The following is a 15508-nucleotide window of genomic DNA, read 5'->3' as shown; positions in this document are numbered from 1 at the left end:
TCACCAGAAACTTGTCGTTTAATAGCTTAACAGAGCTTAAAGAAACATCATTGTTTAATATGATACAGGCTGATGCAACAATCTCCATTTCCATTAAGTGTTCACTGATCATTATTTCAGATATTCAATAGGGGTCTAGATGAGAGAAAATAAAGAGTTGCTGAAGATCCAGATTTATATCTCTAGGGGCTCCTTGGACACCCTGTTAAGCTTTCTGAGATGCAAAGAAAGGGAAAAGATTTTTTTTCAGCCCTCGCAAGTACAATAACCAGAAAGGGATCTCTTGACCAGAAGGTCAGAATGAAGTTACTACGGACGTTTGGTTACCCAAAGGGATTTGCAAGGCATCCAAGAAGATAGAAATGTTTTTGTCATCTTCACAATGAAGGAAGTCAGAAAAGCCACTGCTAATCAGGTGGTGATGTAATTCCAAGCATGCTCTTCAGAACACCTATACTACCACTATGTTCAACAGGAATATATGATTTTGATTGCCCTATCTTCATGCAGCCAATCTGAGTTAAGAAGGTTTGATTTTTAGAGGACATACCTTAGGCATTTTGACCACTAAGTCAAAAATCACAATTTTCTAACATATACAGCAATACCTTAAAGAAAGTGAACTTCTGCCATCAGTTATCTTTAGGCTGCTTCCTAATTATCTCTCTTCCTAGGATATGGCTGCTCAAAATTGAGTTCCCTGTAGCACTGAGCTACCTGGACTAACTTAACCTAGTGAGCTCAGACATCATTACTAATCCAGTGGCAACAGTCCGAGCTAATTTCTCCTCCTCAACAGAGCAAATTGCTTTAACTTCTTATAAGATAGTCTTAGAATAAGAAATTACCAGTTTTCATACACATGTAGTACAACCTTTTCTTAAAGTTAGCTTTTAATGTGGGCACAGTAAATCATCATTAGCATTTGTACAATACATTGGGGATTTTTGAAGTGGTGACAGATTTTCAGCCATGTAATAAAACTTTTTTTTTTTTTTTTTTTTGCCATGAAGGGATGAAATGGTGAAGCAAAACTGAACATTTACAAATGTTATCATTCATGGTACTGAAAGATCAAGTAGCAGAACTAAAGAGACAAGCAGATGCACTTAGAAAAAAATCAATGCATATGAGATACTTCTTTGATGACACATGCCTGGTTTTAGACTCCAAAGAGGTGACAGCAGAGGGAGGCCAGCTGCAGGGATGGAAAAGATGAGTGAAACAGAGATAAGGCACAAGAGAAACAGGATAATAGGAAAGATAATGATTGCGTAAATGTGAAGAAAGGTATTAAGAGAGGAAGGAAGCCTGACAAAAACAGTGAATGCAGTAACACTGTCTAGTATATCAAATACTGGATATCATACATGGTCAATCAGAAGTTCAAATATAACGCTGGTAATAAGAAAAGAAGTGATAAAACGATATAATTCAGGCGAGAATATTTTGCACTAGTGGCAAAATCAAAGCACAGAAGGGAATATTGTGAAAGGTATTTTGATCACCTTCACTTCTTCACAGAAAAAAAAAACACTGTGAAAAAAAAGATTTTAATTAAAATTCACCTTCATTCTTTTGTCTCAATCATCAATAGTGGCTGATTATTAATGAATTTTATTTTTTTCACTGTAATACTTTTGTTGTTGTTTTTGCAAAGCTGTGCTCAGTTAATAGCTGCTTTTGTTTTGGAGATATAAGGTTGCTAGGAAGCATTTCATAAAAGCTACCTTTGTTAGCAGATGCCTTCAGTACCAAATCTACCCTTCAGGTATTGGCTTCCTGTAGGTGTATCGGTCTGCACAACCTCAGCCAAGGAGAAGTCTAACCAGGTAAACACTCCACTGTGTAACATACAATTCCCGTCAAGACACCAAGACATGGCACACCTGCATGATGAATTTGTGCCCCTAAAAGTGACAGGAGAGGTGCTCAGGAGGAGTACATATTAGCCATGCCATGCAGGAGGGCCTGTTCCACAAAGCTGTAGCTAGTGAATATGTCTTCTAGCAGGACTCCTTTTCACATGGAGCCTGATGAGAAGGCATCTTCCATCTGTATGTGCAACCAACACCACTAACCCTCAATACCTCCAGGATGACAGCACAACTGCTGTGATATCATTGAACCAGCTACAAATTGCAGTGTGATTGAACAGATTACTCAAATCATGAGATGTGAAAGGTGCACCAAGATTTTTCCCCCCATTATCCCTCCCAGTGCACTTCCAAGAATAAAAAAACAGTATGATTGCTATGTATGTGACAGGCCTTGCAGTGGGGGGAAAGGAGGGTAGCCCACAAGTTCTACTTTCTGCTTAAAGTCTAACACAAGGCCTTATCTGTCACAGATCCTTATTTTATCATTATTCAAAGAGCTGTAATTAACTGGATCAGAAATCATGGCTCACAATATTGAATTAAATAGAAAATACCATTTTGTCCATGAATCAATCTTGCTGAATTTCAAATTGAAATATGAAACAGAAAATGTCAAAATGTGCCATGAGAATGCTTAATTTTTGAAAAGATAATTTGATTGTTGGTTAAAAGTTAAAAAAAAGGCTAGATTTATGGAGTTTTTTTCTTTTTCTTTCATCTCTGAAGTAAAAAGAAAGAAACCCAGTTTTTGAAAGAATTGAATTTTCTTGTTAATTTAAATAAGATCTATCATGGAGTTATTCGTCTACCATTCGTCTTCTTTTTCATATCTTTATTGTAATCACTTTGTTAGTAGCTGCTTCTCACCGCTATTTCAGTTGTACATCATATCAAACATGCAATGGACAAATTGATTTTTCTAAAATTTCTAAACTCTTTCATTGCACATGCTGAAACTAGAGGATAATTTGGTCCTACACACCATTTCGAAGCTCTGTAACAGCCATTGTTTGTCTGCCATATAAATGAAGCTGAAGCATCACATTGCCATGGGATTAACTCACCACAAGTTGCATTTCTAGTAAAGGAGACTGCAAGTTTAAATTGTTTGAAAGTACAGTCAAAACTGCAATTTTTCCAGCTGAAGAGAACTTTATCTTAATAGCTGAAACTCACACCTGTTCAGAGGACCATGCCAGGCACTTAAAATGAATTTAAACCCTTATAATTTTGCTATAAATTTAAGCAATAACTTATCACATGAGCCTTGATCTGGCTCTAGACCAAGGAATGAATTTCACCTGTGGTGAGTGTTGAGTGAAGGGAAAAAATGTACAAGAAAGATTCCGCAGAACTAAGCAAACTGATAAGTTAAACAAGGGGATTGGCAAAGAGCCTGCTATGATTGGTGATATTGGCTAAACAATGTGAGAAAAGTAATCTGAGATATTTTAAAAGCCATTCTAAACCCTTACCTAGAAACAAAAGAGAGATATACTACACTTTCTTTGTGTTAGCCAAGAAGAAGGGGTGAGGACCTAGTTGTTCCATTCATGCCTTTGTTGAGGCTCTGAATTTTCAAACACTGAATTAAACTCAGAGGACAATCTGAACTTTATAGATACAGAAGAAACTGGTGATAAAGGAAAAGACTGTATCATAGGATAGCTATTAAATACTATTTTCCACCAATTAATATCATAACAGATACAGCTCTAACAGGATTAGAAAAGTATATCTTGACGTGGTATCTTGTGATGTAGAGTACAAAAGAAAGGGGCTATGGCTGAAGAAAGCCAAAAATGTCAGTTTGCATGACCCAACAAAAATGCAGTAAAAATCTAGTAGCAGATATGTAAAACTACCTTTAAAAGGCTTTGTTGATGTAGTATTGGAGCTGCAAGTCTGTTATTTCACACCTTGTCTGTGCTGCCAACTACTTGTAGGGATTTATCTGCTTGCACAACATGAGTACTTCTGTTTTTATGCCCCAGCCACACAAACTACATGTCCAAATGTAGGCTGAACATTCATCTTCAAGCTTTAACATGTGATTTTGATAACAAAAAAGGTCAAGTGAATTATCTTATTTATCTGGGCCTCTGAAATGTTACCAAGCTTTCCACAGGCTAACACTGTGCTTAGAAATACATACATCAAAGTAAAAGGTTAAGGGTTTCATATATAAAAATAATCAAGTAATCAACTAATTCATTTGCTAAATCTGATGATAAAGACACTTTCACCTTAAAAGTCAGGATAGAGGTAATGTGGTTTGTAAAATCCTTTAGGAAACTCTGGAATGTTGAGGGTTTTCTCTAAAACTTCATCTGTCAGTGGGAAATGCAGTTTAACTTCATAAGGCAATAAATATGCTTTTGAATGACCTCCCTTTTGTTTTACAGTGACATCAGATATTCTGACATTAAGACCAGAGCCAAGTAGAATAGAAAGCAGATGGGAACTCTTGGTAGAACTGCAGCAGATTACGGAACTTAGATTCATATTTGCAGGTACTCAAATATGGATTTCACTTCAGGAAACCCAGCAAACATTACTCCAGTATGGGAACTGTATTTCATTCTCTTATTATGTATGATTTCTGAAACTAGTTTCAAATTCGTGCTCTAGAAATGGCTTCATTCCAAGTCATTGTATGTTGGATATTACTGAATATAGTAAAGTCCATTTACTGTTGAATATGAAATGTCTTTTATTCATGTATCTGCTATTATAGTGACAAGCCTGTGGTTAACCAAATCCAAACTTATGATGTAAGTGTGTGATGTAAGAAAAACCTAAGCTAATTAATTATCTAAACTTATATACTATCTGCAGTAATAACAAAATGTCTTTATTCACACTTGTAGAGACTCCGTCTTATTGCTTAAACTTAAAACAATATTTTGAGGGCATAATTATAGTAGCGTTCATTAGGTAGAACTAGAGTTGTCCTTAATCCTTCTGTACCTGAGCAAAGCTTGTAAAAATGAGCTCTAACTAGAAAAAGTGTTGCAACCTGTCATAGACTAATTATACAGCCCTTCTGTGTGAATGCATAAAAATGAAAAAAAATGTAATGAGCTACCTGTTTTTTACATATTTCTTAAATATTCTGCATGCTTTTTATAAATGGCTGTTCTGAAAAGGGACAGTTATGACAATTTGTCCTCCTTTCTTTCCCAGGTATTAATTTAATGAGTTTTAATTAAAAACAAGCATGTGAAGATTACATGAGTGTGGACTTGGAAGAACATACTAAGCCACACACAAGTGTACACACTATTTGTAGGTGAGGCTCAGTACACCTGCATCTGAATGATAAGGTCTAATTTGAGGGCTATAATTTCCATCTAATTTGAAGCTAAAGCAATAAAGAAATGAAACATAAACTGAGGTAGAATTAAGTGCATGCTTCCTGGACAGAGCTGTCTTTTTCTCTCCAGAAATCCATAATGCTCCACAGGGATAACAGTAGCTAACTCTTTTAGCCATGTGCAATGGATAAAAATGGCTGAATGAATATTTCTGGATGTCAGTGTTTAATTTGATTGCACCGTATGCCACAGGAGCTCACTGGATTTAATTATCACTTTGCCCCAGAAAAAAAAAATCAAGATTTTAATTTTTCCTAGCAAAACTTTTTAGAGTTCTCTTAAGAGGATCTCATTGTCATTATTACTATTTTTTGACAGGCCTACTGTGTGAAGCAGACTTATAATTTCATTACTCCAAGATACTAAGTCGCCCAGTGGACTGAGCTCATTCCTCTCTCAGTATGTTGAGTCAGGCAGCTTCTATGCAGGGTTTGCAAAATTCCTTTGTCTCGGGTAACATTTGTGACCTACCTCAGTGACTGACTGGCACCTTTCCTGTCTGGGTTAGGATACCTTCAGACTCCCACTTTGAGGAGCTTTTGTAAACTGTTCTTTTAGAAGCCTGACAAGGCCTTCAAAGTTATGAAGTAATCCAGGAACCTCTTCTGCCTTTCTATGTTCTTGCACAAAATCCTGGCATCAGTGTGCCCAAATGAGCTCTATCACACAAAGAGATAAAGAGTACAGTCATAGTGTTTAAGCTGACCTGTGATTATCTGAATTGAATCTGACATGCTTGTACTCCATGCTAAAAGCTGCAGTGGCCACTGGCAGATTACTAAACCCTGGCAACTCAACAAACATTCTCATTTTAGTTGTATCAGAATGATGATCCTGTTCAAATCTTCCCATTTTCATCACCTGGGTTGGAAACATCGGCTGATAATGTTGTCAGTCAAATCAGCTGTCCTAGCAACAAAACTGATAGCCCTGGGCAATGATGATGGCTTCTTTCAATTAGCACTTTGTCTTGCAAAGTTGGCCCATGAGTAAAGTGGTGCAAACATTCAATGAGCTAAATCAGATGAGACTGAACAGCCAAATATGTAAGAAAAGGTAGTATTTATCCTGACCAACATGCAAAACCAAACTGAATTAATTTGTAGGAATTATTTATTTAATAAAACTGCAGTATAACAATTTGCCTAGTAATTCTGCCTCAGGGAATGGGGTATATGTACAAAGGTGTGGACTTGATTAATTTGGACCTGATTTTTTGAAATAAATGTTCAAATACAAACCTAAAGAGGAAAAAATTATATACTATCATCTAATTTTTGGCTAGGCATGAAAGATACAAATTTAAAGTAAGAGACATAGGTGCTTATTTTTCAATCCATTCTTTCATTTATATCTTTCTGAGGTCGCACAATATTCTACAGAGTGAGCACTCCTAAAAAATGAAGAGAAAGGGAAGTTAGAGGTTCATTGCCTGTCCATAATAGTTGCATATCATCTTAAGAAAAGTAAAGGATATGGCACAAAGTAATTTAACAAAAGCCAGCAGTCACAATCTTCCTGTAAGAGCAAGGTAACATAAAGCTACAGTCAGAAAGCACTGAAGGGCTTTTGAATCACATGATTAGCCTTGTGGTAATGTATATGTGTTTCCTTAAAACAAAGCAGCACTAATATAAACTACTAAGACATTATTGGTACCAGAAAAAGAAAATATCTCTGGAAAATATAATGCAATAAAGATATAATAAAATAACAAACCCCAAACCAAACAAAAACATTGATCTGTTCTGTATCAGGTTCATATGGTACTACAAAATGAGTAAGCAATCAAATAGAGCCAATAGGCTAGCATTGCCTTCCACCTTCCCACACCCTAAATCACAGTGTCCAAAGGGTGCAGGATATTTCTGATTAGCCAAGACCAGTTTTTAATATCTCCATGCCACACCCTGTGAGCAGCCCTGCTGATTTCAAGCTGCCTGTACAAGGAATAAGGCCCTAAGAGGACAAGAGCACACGATATTGTTCCCTGCACACCAGTGTCCACCTCCGCATTTGTCCTGCTTGACCTTTATAGTGTTGCCCTCATTTACTGAATCCACCGCATCCTGTATGACAACCTGTCCTTCTTTAGGAATACCGCCTAGTGCAAAGAATACCTCTGCACTCCTACCTCGTCAAACTCCTAATCTCCTGATTAAACTATTCCTTCCTAGAGCATTGCACTGTGATAAGTGATGAAATAGTTTACAGTTTTTCTGGATTCTGTTTCCTCTCCTGAGGCCAGTGTTGGAGGAAAAATCAAGCTGATTATCAGGATATTTCTTATTGCCTATAAATAAAACTTTTTCAGGGCTAAGATTAATTAAAAGATATATTTTATATATGACTTCACTATTAAAGAGGTGTTTTGTTTTGTTTTGTTTCCAAATGGCCAGAAAAGGAGCACTTAGAACATGAATGCCTTCCTCACCTACTCAGGAGCATCTGGGGATGGTATTTCTAAGACACATTTACACTTATAATGGTACATTGATTTTCATTATTTTTTATTAGTCATGATACCTCTGGCGTTTTCCTTCTGAACTCTCTTTTCTAAGTTTCCTCAAAGTTAGCCAAGTATGCAAGTTCACTTTTATTTCTTAATTCCAAAGAGGAATATGGAAAGTGCCTGCTCTGCTTTTTTATTAATGCATAGTTTGCAGTGGAGATAATCCACATGATCCAAGGAACAAAAACACCCACTTCATGCAGGTGTGTGGACATGGCTGAGTTTCACTCTGCTGCCAGAAATCTTACACAGGCTTTGAGCTTTATACTCACTGGATAAATATGCAATCCCTCAAATAATTTTGCATCCAATACATCATGAGTAATTTATAAAAAGAAGTAAGTTAGCAGGGAACTGGCACTTGCCACTATGTACAGTCTTTGAAAAGCCTTGGTACAATAATGATTTATCTTGCTTAACAAGGGAGAAATGATGCCTAGTACTCAGTTGTTAGCACTTCTTATAAGCCTCTTAAGCAATCTTTTTTTGCCCAGTGATAAAAGAATTCTTTACAGGTTTTTACACAAAATCTCTAAGCAGCTATCCAAAATCTGCAGGATTTTTCTTCCAGGGTTCTTCCACCTTCTGCTTGCTATTCTATTTGTCTCCGTTCTTATGTATTAATATGAGATGCCATTCTAAAACGAATAGAAATTTAATAGGAAGCATATAAATTTGCTGACGTGATGTTATATCAGACACAATGACTGCTAGTGCAGACTTTAAAGAAAACCCACAACATTCTGTAATATCTCAAGCATAGGCTGGAAGTTTCATTATTGCATCTCAGAATCAAAATAATTTCTTGACATAACAAGAGAATTAAAATTAAATATATATGTATATATATGTATATATATGTATGTAACTTGAGCTATAACTGCTTGTCTCCTGACCTGACCTAGTTCCTGGAGGGTACTGTCTCTCCATCAACTCCTGGGCACCTGCTGCATTATTTGCTCAGGTGCAGCAGCATGTGAGCACAAGGAGCCAGCACAGGCCACAGGGTACTGTGGCTTTCTTTCACCTGGACCTGTGCCCTACCCAGTGAGCCCTCTTATAACTTGAATTATTAAAGTGCTTGAATATTAACCTTGGGTAAAGGTTATTCAAATGGAGCTTTGTTGTTTCTGGACCTATATTGGCTTTAGTTATTCATACCACATGGTACCTAATCTGAGAAGTATAGTCAGATCTGTGTTGCTTCTGTGGAGTCATACATTCTGGTTGTACTGCACCTACTGAGGCCTCAAACCAAGGTTTCCTTTCACCGCACTAGATCCACCCTGTGCGTGAGTGGTACATGGGAGGAAAGAGAGAATGGTGATTGCATTTGGTATAGTTAACGGAAACCTCATCTCTTCGTTTACAGAGCAGTGTGGTAGTCTTTTGACACTTCTCTCTCCCATCTTCAAATGAAAGTGTTGGAAAGAGAACTTTTACCCATTCACTTTAATGCATTTTAATTTCGTGCTTTCCTTAAACTTACTCCGCAAGTCCTCCCATTGATGTTATTAAAATGTCAGCATGAAGTGATTAGGCTACTTTGAAGATCATTCCTGAAAAATAATAAAAGAAAAAAAGAGGAATAATTGTGTCTATATGAATTTTATTAGCTCACACAGACATAATGCTTCTCCAAATAAATGTCCAGTAGAATGGGTATCATAATAAATTATGTAAGTAGATAATTCTGTTAATTTATTGTTATTATTGCCTTTTCCTATACCATTACATACTAAGACAGACAAATATTTTCTCCCCTTAAACAAACATCAAATAATCTTCACATTCACAGGTTTCTAAAATAAAGTTTCTCACAATACAATAAGCGTTGCAAACACTGCATGACACAATGTTTTGGTTGACAAGTGAAATGAGTATCCGAGTGTCACAAGGAATGCCTGCAAGACAGAAGGCCTTGGTAGGGTGTGGAGCGATGTGTGGGAACACAGAAGATTACTTCGGAAAGATTTTTTATATATGTGTGTAGTGGTACATAAGTGCACGATGCTTTTGAAAACTCTCCTCCATCTCCTATTGCTTGCATTTCTTCATTGCTATATCACATTTCTCATCGGACTGCAATACTTCTGAGACAGGGCTTGTGTCTAGCTGAGCCATCCCTAAGGCACCTAAGATGCTATGGGAGTGTCATAAGTACAAATTTTTAATCTTTGCTTCTCCCTAGTCATATTCTCATCTCTGATTATTAACTGCCACTCTTTAGAAATACTGGTTTTGAAGATTTTCCACTTCCCTGTTTCTCTGTGGTGTTATATGCTTCAATTCAAGTAATTAAATTAAGTCAATGGCACCCAGCTTCTCTCTCTAGGCTTTCACCTGCTGCTTCAAGGCAAAAAAAAAAAAAAAAAAAAAAGAGCAGTTCTCCCCGGTCTGCAGCTGTAGGCTAATTATCTCTCTGGTCTGTCAGCAGAAAATTTAAAGAAATACACACTTTCTTCTGCTCTTTTTTTTCTTTTTTTCTTTCTGGTTTTCCACAGGCCAAGTGGTCTCCATTTAATTTTCAATTTAACCCCACTAACTTCAGAGCCTGCACATAATAGCTGAATTTAGCTGGGCAGATTATGATACACCCCATTCTCCCTGGGCACTACATGGGGAATTCAGGCACCACATTTGGGTCTCTGGATTCCACTATAGAAGTCGAACACCTAAAATGTAGGTTTGAGCATTGCCATACCTACAACTCTCTCCACATATGGGTCATGAAGACCTACATCAGGTGTGCCTAAGGCTGCTTTTCCCTCCCACACCCTTTCAGCTGTGGTTTCCCACCCTGCCTTAGTAAATACATGGATGAAAGGTACTAAGTACACAGACTCTCTCCTTCAGACTACAAATGTTTAAACTGGTGCCTGAGTTTTTTGGGGAAAAAATCTGTTTTGTTTATTGAGGTATAGAGCTTTTCTGAAAGCAGGAGTGTGATAAGAACTCTAGATATATCAGCAAGTTAAAATTTTAGTATTTCTCTTCACATCAGCAGGAAGGAATTAAAAAGCAATTAGTTCGATATGTGATAGCTTCCTTTAATGACCTACTTATATATGAAATAAGGTGACCCAAAATTTACACCTATAGTGTTTGAACACTACTACAAACAGCATATGGAGCAATGTTGAATTCTCTGTTGACCTAACAGCAATTTTATTCATGTTGCCATGGGGAATACATTGCTCATTAATTAGTTTACTCATAGTTAATATTTTTTGCATTAGCTTGTAAACAGACTTTTCTAGGCTAAATCAATCATTTGTCAAGTATCTGATGGGTTGGTCATGTTCTTTTAGGAGAAAAATGGTTAACACTGCATTAAGCAACTAAAAATTGTCATCTCTGCTAATGGAAGAGAGAGAGGAACCTGTCCAAATCTCCTGGAATTAATTTTAAAATAACAAGACAAATCAGAGAGGTTTTCATACATTTCTTTTCCACTTTGTAGGGGAGAACTAAAAGTGGTTCTAGATACCTAAGGAACTGAAGCCCATAGAAAAGACATATGGCATTGGATACATCATGTGGTTGTCTGAATGCAAAATACTGAACACATCTGAAAATGTCATCTGTGACTCTTGACTGTTGGTGGGAACATCTCTCACCCAGAGCTAATCTATTTGAAGTGCAAGGCCTCAGCTGTTTCCTCAGCACTTCCTGCTGACATCTTTGTCTTTGATGCCAGCACTGTCTCTGCCACTTTTAGCTTAAAGTACATGTCTTTAACATGAAGCAAGACTTTATTCCTTAAACCTTAAACAGCATTTTTCTCTGCTCTGTTTTTCCAACTGTATGTAGATGTGATTTGGTTTAATAAATTCCAGGTTGTGACTGTTAGAAAATAAAATCCCCAAAATGCTACACTGGGAGGGCATTTTTTTTCACTTATTGTACACTTTGCAAAACTGTCACTGCTGCCGGACCATTCATTACAAATGAGCTAGTTCTGGCTCTCAGTAGTAGAAAATGCACAAGTAAGTTGAAGTCATAAGATATGATGAGAGAACTCTTCCATTCTGCCTTTCTTCTCATTGAGAAAATGAAGGCTATTGATTTCCTATTATTCATTTTCCACTGTTTTAAGTTTAAGCCCTTCATATTTATATGTACATTAGGGGATCTAAAGCCACAGTGCTGAAGGGGTTAAGCAGGTTTTAAGCAAAGAAAATGTGTCCAGACTTGCAGAAGCTTTCAAAATGCCATCTAAAAATCAGTGCATAGTAGTCAGCAAAGGCTCAGCCACAGAGCATAGAAAGCAATACTTTGAAAAGAGCTCTTTATTGTTCAAGTACTTTAAAAGTGTATTTTTAAACATCTGGAGCTGTGAAAACTGCACAGATGAGATTGTTCGTTACAGGAGGAGGCAGCGGATGGCAAGCAGCTGTGGGATCAACAACATAACACCTGGTTTCTGACCTAAAGTGACTAAGAAACTGGAGATCTCATCACTGGCAGCCACAGTCCTGCAACATGATCTATCCTCTGATATATTTGTCCAATGCTTTTTTTAGGCCTCCTGTAGGCTCTAGCTGCAGAAAACAATCCCTCTGAGTTCTTTCTTTCCTTGTAGAAATTGGCAAAGAGATAAGAAACAAAGTATGAAAGATAGCAAATGGATCTTGGGGGAATGTGATGGAGGGGGAGCCTCTCTTCGCTTATAATGAGCAGACTGTTGCTCCAGTGCAGAAATTCAAGTTTTGTCTTTCAAATCACCAGGTGTCTCCTAGACCTCATAGATTCCCTATTTTTTCCTCAGTTTCTACTTATAGCATTCACACTTCCTGCTACAGGAGACTAACTGCAGCAAAATGTTTTCAGTCTGCCAGAAGGATTGCTTATAAGGTCTGTATGTTTGTTTCAGTCCTACGCAAGTCTGTACATTTTTTGGTGTAGACGTGTGCTAAGTCAGTGGGAATTATGCCTGCATATGCCAGAGCTGAATATGGCCCTAGATTTACTGTGTCATCAAGTATTCGTAACACAATAGCATTTGTCAAAATGCCAGCGTGAAGTGCAAGTGGGTTTCAAACAGCTGTAGTACTGCCATATGCTGCCCTTTGGTTAAGCCATGACTTAAAGTTCAGCTTCCCATTTAGAGCAAAAATTGACAGATTCATCTTTTCCAGATCTTCAGAAGCAGTCAGGCTCTCAGCTGTGCCTCTACTCATCTAAATCCTTCAGATGGACACTACTGACACCTACCACTGCCATTGAACCCAGTGGGTGCCTTGACTGATGAAAAAACTCCTCATGGAATTCACTGTCCACCATGAATGAAGTGTTTGGGGTCTCAGCTCAAGCTAGAAGCTCAGAGGAGACCTTGCAAATAGGCACCCTGCCAGTAGACCTGATCTCCCACTTACGACACATACTGAATCAGGATAAGGTAAGGGTCAGAGCCCTCAGACACGATTTGGACTGCTTAGGTGTGTTTGCACCCTCTGCTGTGATGTGAGCTTTGCGTTCCATATTAAAGGAGATTTCCCTAAATGTCAGGTTTGGGGTCGATCTCTCTTACTGAATAGCAACAGGATAATGCCACTGTATGTAAGTGGTGAGGCTTGATGAGCAGGAACCTGACTCCCTAGACCACTGGTTCATAAACTGTAGTATGTTGGAAACTGTGCCCTACCTAACTGTTCAGCTATCAAAAATGAGGAAACTCTAACACAAAAGAGTGACAAACTCAAAATACTTGGTAGGGCACTGACATGAAATCCTATACTCATATCTCTGCTCTGAATCATGCTGGCCATATTTAGTAAACCTAGGACTCCTACACCCTTGGTGAATAATCTAAACTGGAAGGCAAATGCATGTTTTTAGAAGTGGAGATGGAGACATTCTGGCTGCTAGCAGGGACCCTTAATACCTGGGAAAGGACTCAACCTTTGCTTAAAGCATGGTCTGTCTACAAAAGATGGATTGAGTAGTACAGCAAACTGTTACTATGTGGATGATTCACTTGGTTTATGAGGAAGAAAATGGATTAAAGGGGATCTTTGAAAAAGAAGTTTTGTGCATCGGGTTGGACTATGCAACAAAAGAGTATTGAGAAAAATATTTCCCACCAATGTATTGTTAAAGAAATGTTGTGATTTCATAGGTAGAAACCATTTAATCTTTTTGACTGCAGCCAAAAATATAATCCTCCCTGGATAAGATGCTTAAGAGGTGCTGAGCAGTTTCAAATCCTACAACTATTAAGGCAAGCTGAAAGTGCTTATCACCACTCAAGATACAGATGTTTTACAGGAGCTGTCTGCCACAATGCTGTGGACATAATAATTGGCCATGATGGTATCCAAACTGTTTCATATGCAGTTCCTTCTCACCCTTGTTAAGATTAGTCTATTGAAAAAAGCCATGCAATCTCTACTAGCAAATCATATATATTCCTGGCCTCTTTGCTTTGTAAGAAGTAAGAAAGAGTTCAAAGTACAGAAAAAAAAATTGTTTAGGGCATGGGAAATTCCATAAATGGGAATAGATTGAGGAGCAAGGGTACCATAAGAATGAGAATGAGATGAATGAAAATTTACCAAAAAAAAAAAAAAGTAGAAATATACTAAGAAGTTATAGAATTTAGGAGTTGGTTTCTCTGTCTCAAAAGACACGAATAGAGGGAATTTAAGTACATTAAAGCTGGAAAGCTAAAAACTGATCAAAGAAATCACTCTTTCATATGATGTGTCACTGAACTATAAAACTCACCTCCACAGAAAACCACTGTAGCCTAGAATTGAGCAAGATTAAAAAAAGAACTTGCTACACTCAACAATTACGTTTATCTTAAAATAGCTGGTAACATGCAGGATTTTTACAAGAGTCGTATTCGTAAAAGACTTGAAGATATTACTAGATCAGTCTTATATTTTACAATGATCTAATTGCCACCCAATTCATGGCAGTTCATGGATTAATAAACATGGGCCAAACTCTTCATGGCACTGAAATCAGACAACCTCATCAGTGAGAAATTCTGCTTCAGCTTTAAGAAATCACTTTTAGGTCAAACAGGAGCCAGTGGAAATGTCAAGTGGATTCTGCACATAGTGAACAGGGAGCATAAGCCTTACCAGACCTCCCTCCGTAACCCAGAAGAAGCCTGTCCTGAGAAGCTGGTGCCTGCCTCCAGGTCTGCAGAAGGCCCTGCCATGACACTTGCAGCTGCTTCTTCCTGCCTCCGTGGTTTTCACCATGCAGGCTGGTTCCAACGTTTCAGTTAAGCCAGATCCTCCTCCTCATTGATCATTTCTGGCAAAATGCTGCTGGTGTAGTGGTACAGAGGGACAAGTCAGATAAATTATGGCATGCTGAAAGCCCTGTATCAGCCCCCACCTGCACTCCTCAGATGATCGGCTGCTTCTGAGAAATCCTTTGATTTCCAAGTGGTTGCTCTGTCATAACTGTCTGCAGAAAGCTGAGCTGTGGAGCACCACTGCTAGGCCCTGTGTTTATCACGTGCTTAGTGCAACCACGACGGACTTGAGAAACTCCAGTCTTGTGCAACACAGAGCAGCTCTTTGCTTTGCGAAAGAATGATCAAAGCACTCAGCGCTGAGGCCTCGCCACCTCCTATCCGCCTCCCTACAAAAGCCTAGGCAACCCAGTGCAATTCCTCAGAGCTGGTGACTGTAAGAGTGAAAATAAAATCAGTCCTTACAGCTTCTGCCAGCAGGGACAAGGCCTTCCTGAACCAAGGTGTATTGGTGCTTCAGTCT

This window comes from Anser anser (assembly GCF_964211835.1).
Source record: "Anser anser genome assembly, chromosome: 1".
NCBI lineage: Eukaryota > Metazoa > Chordata > Aves > Anseriformes > Anatidae > Anser > Anser anser.
The sequence above is the reverse complement of the archived record's forward strand: the minus strand, read 5'-3'. Positions refer to the sequence as shown.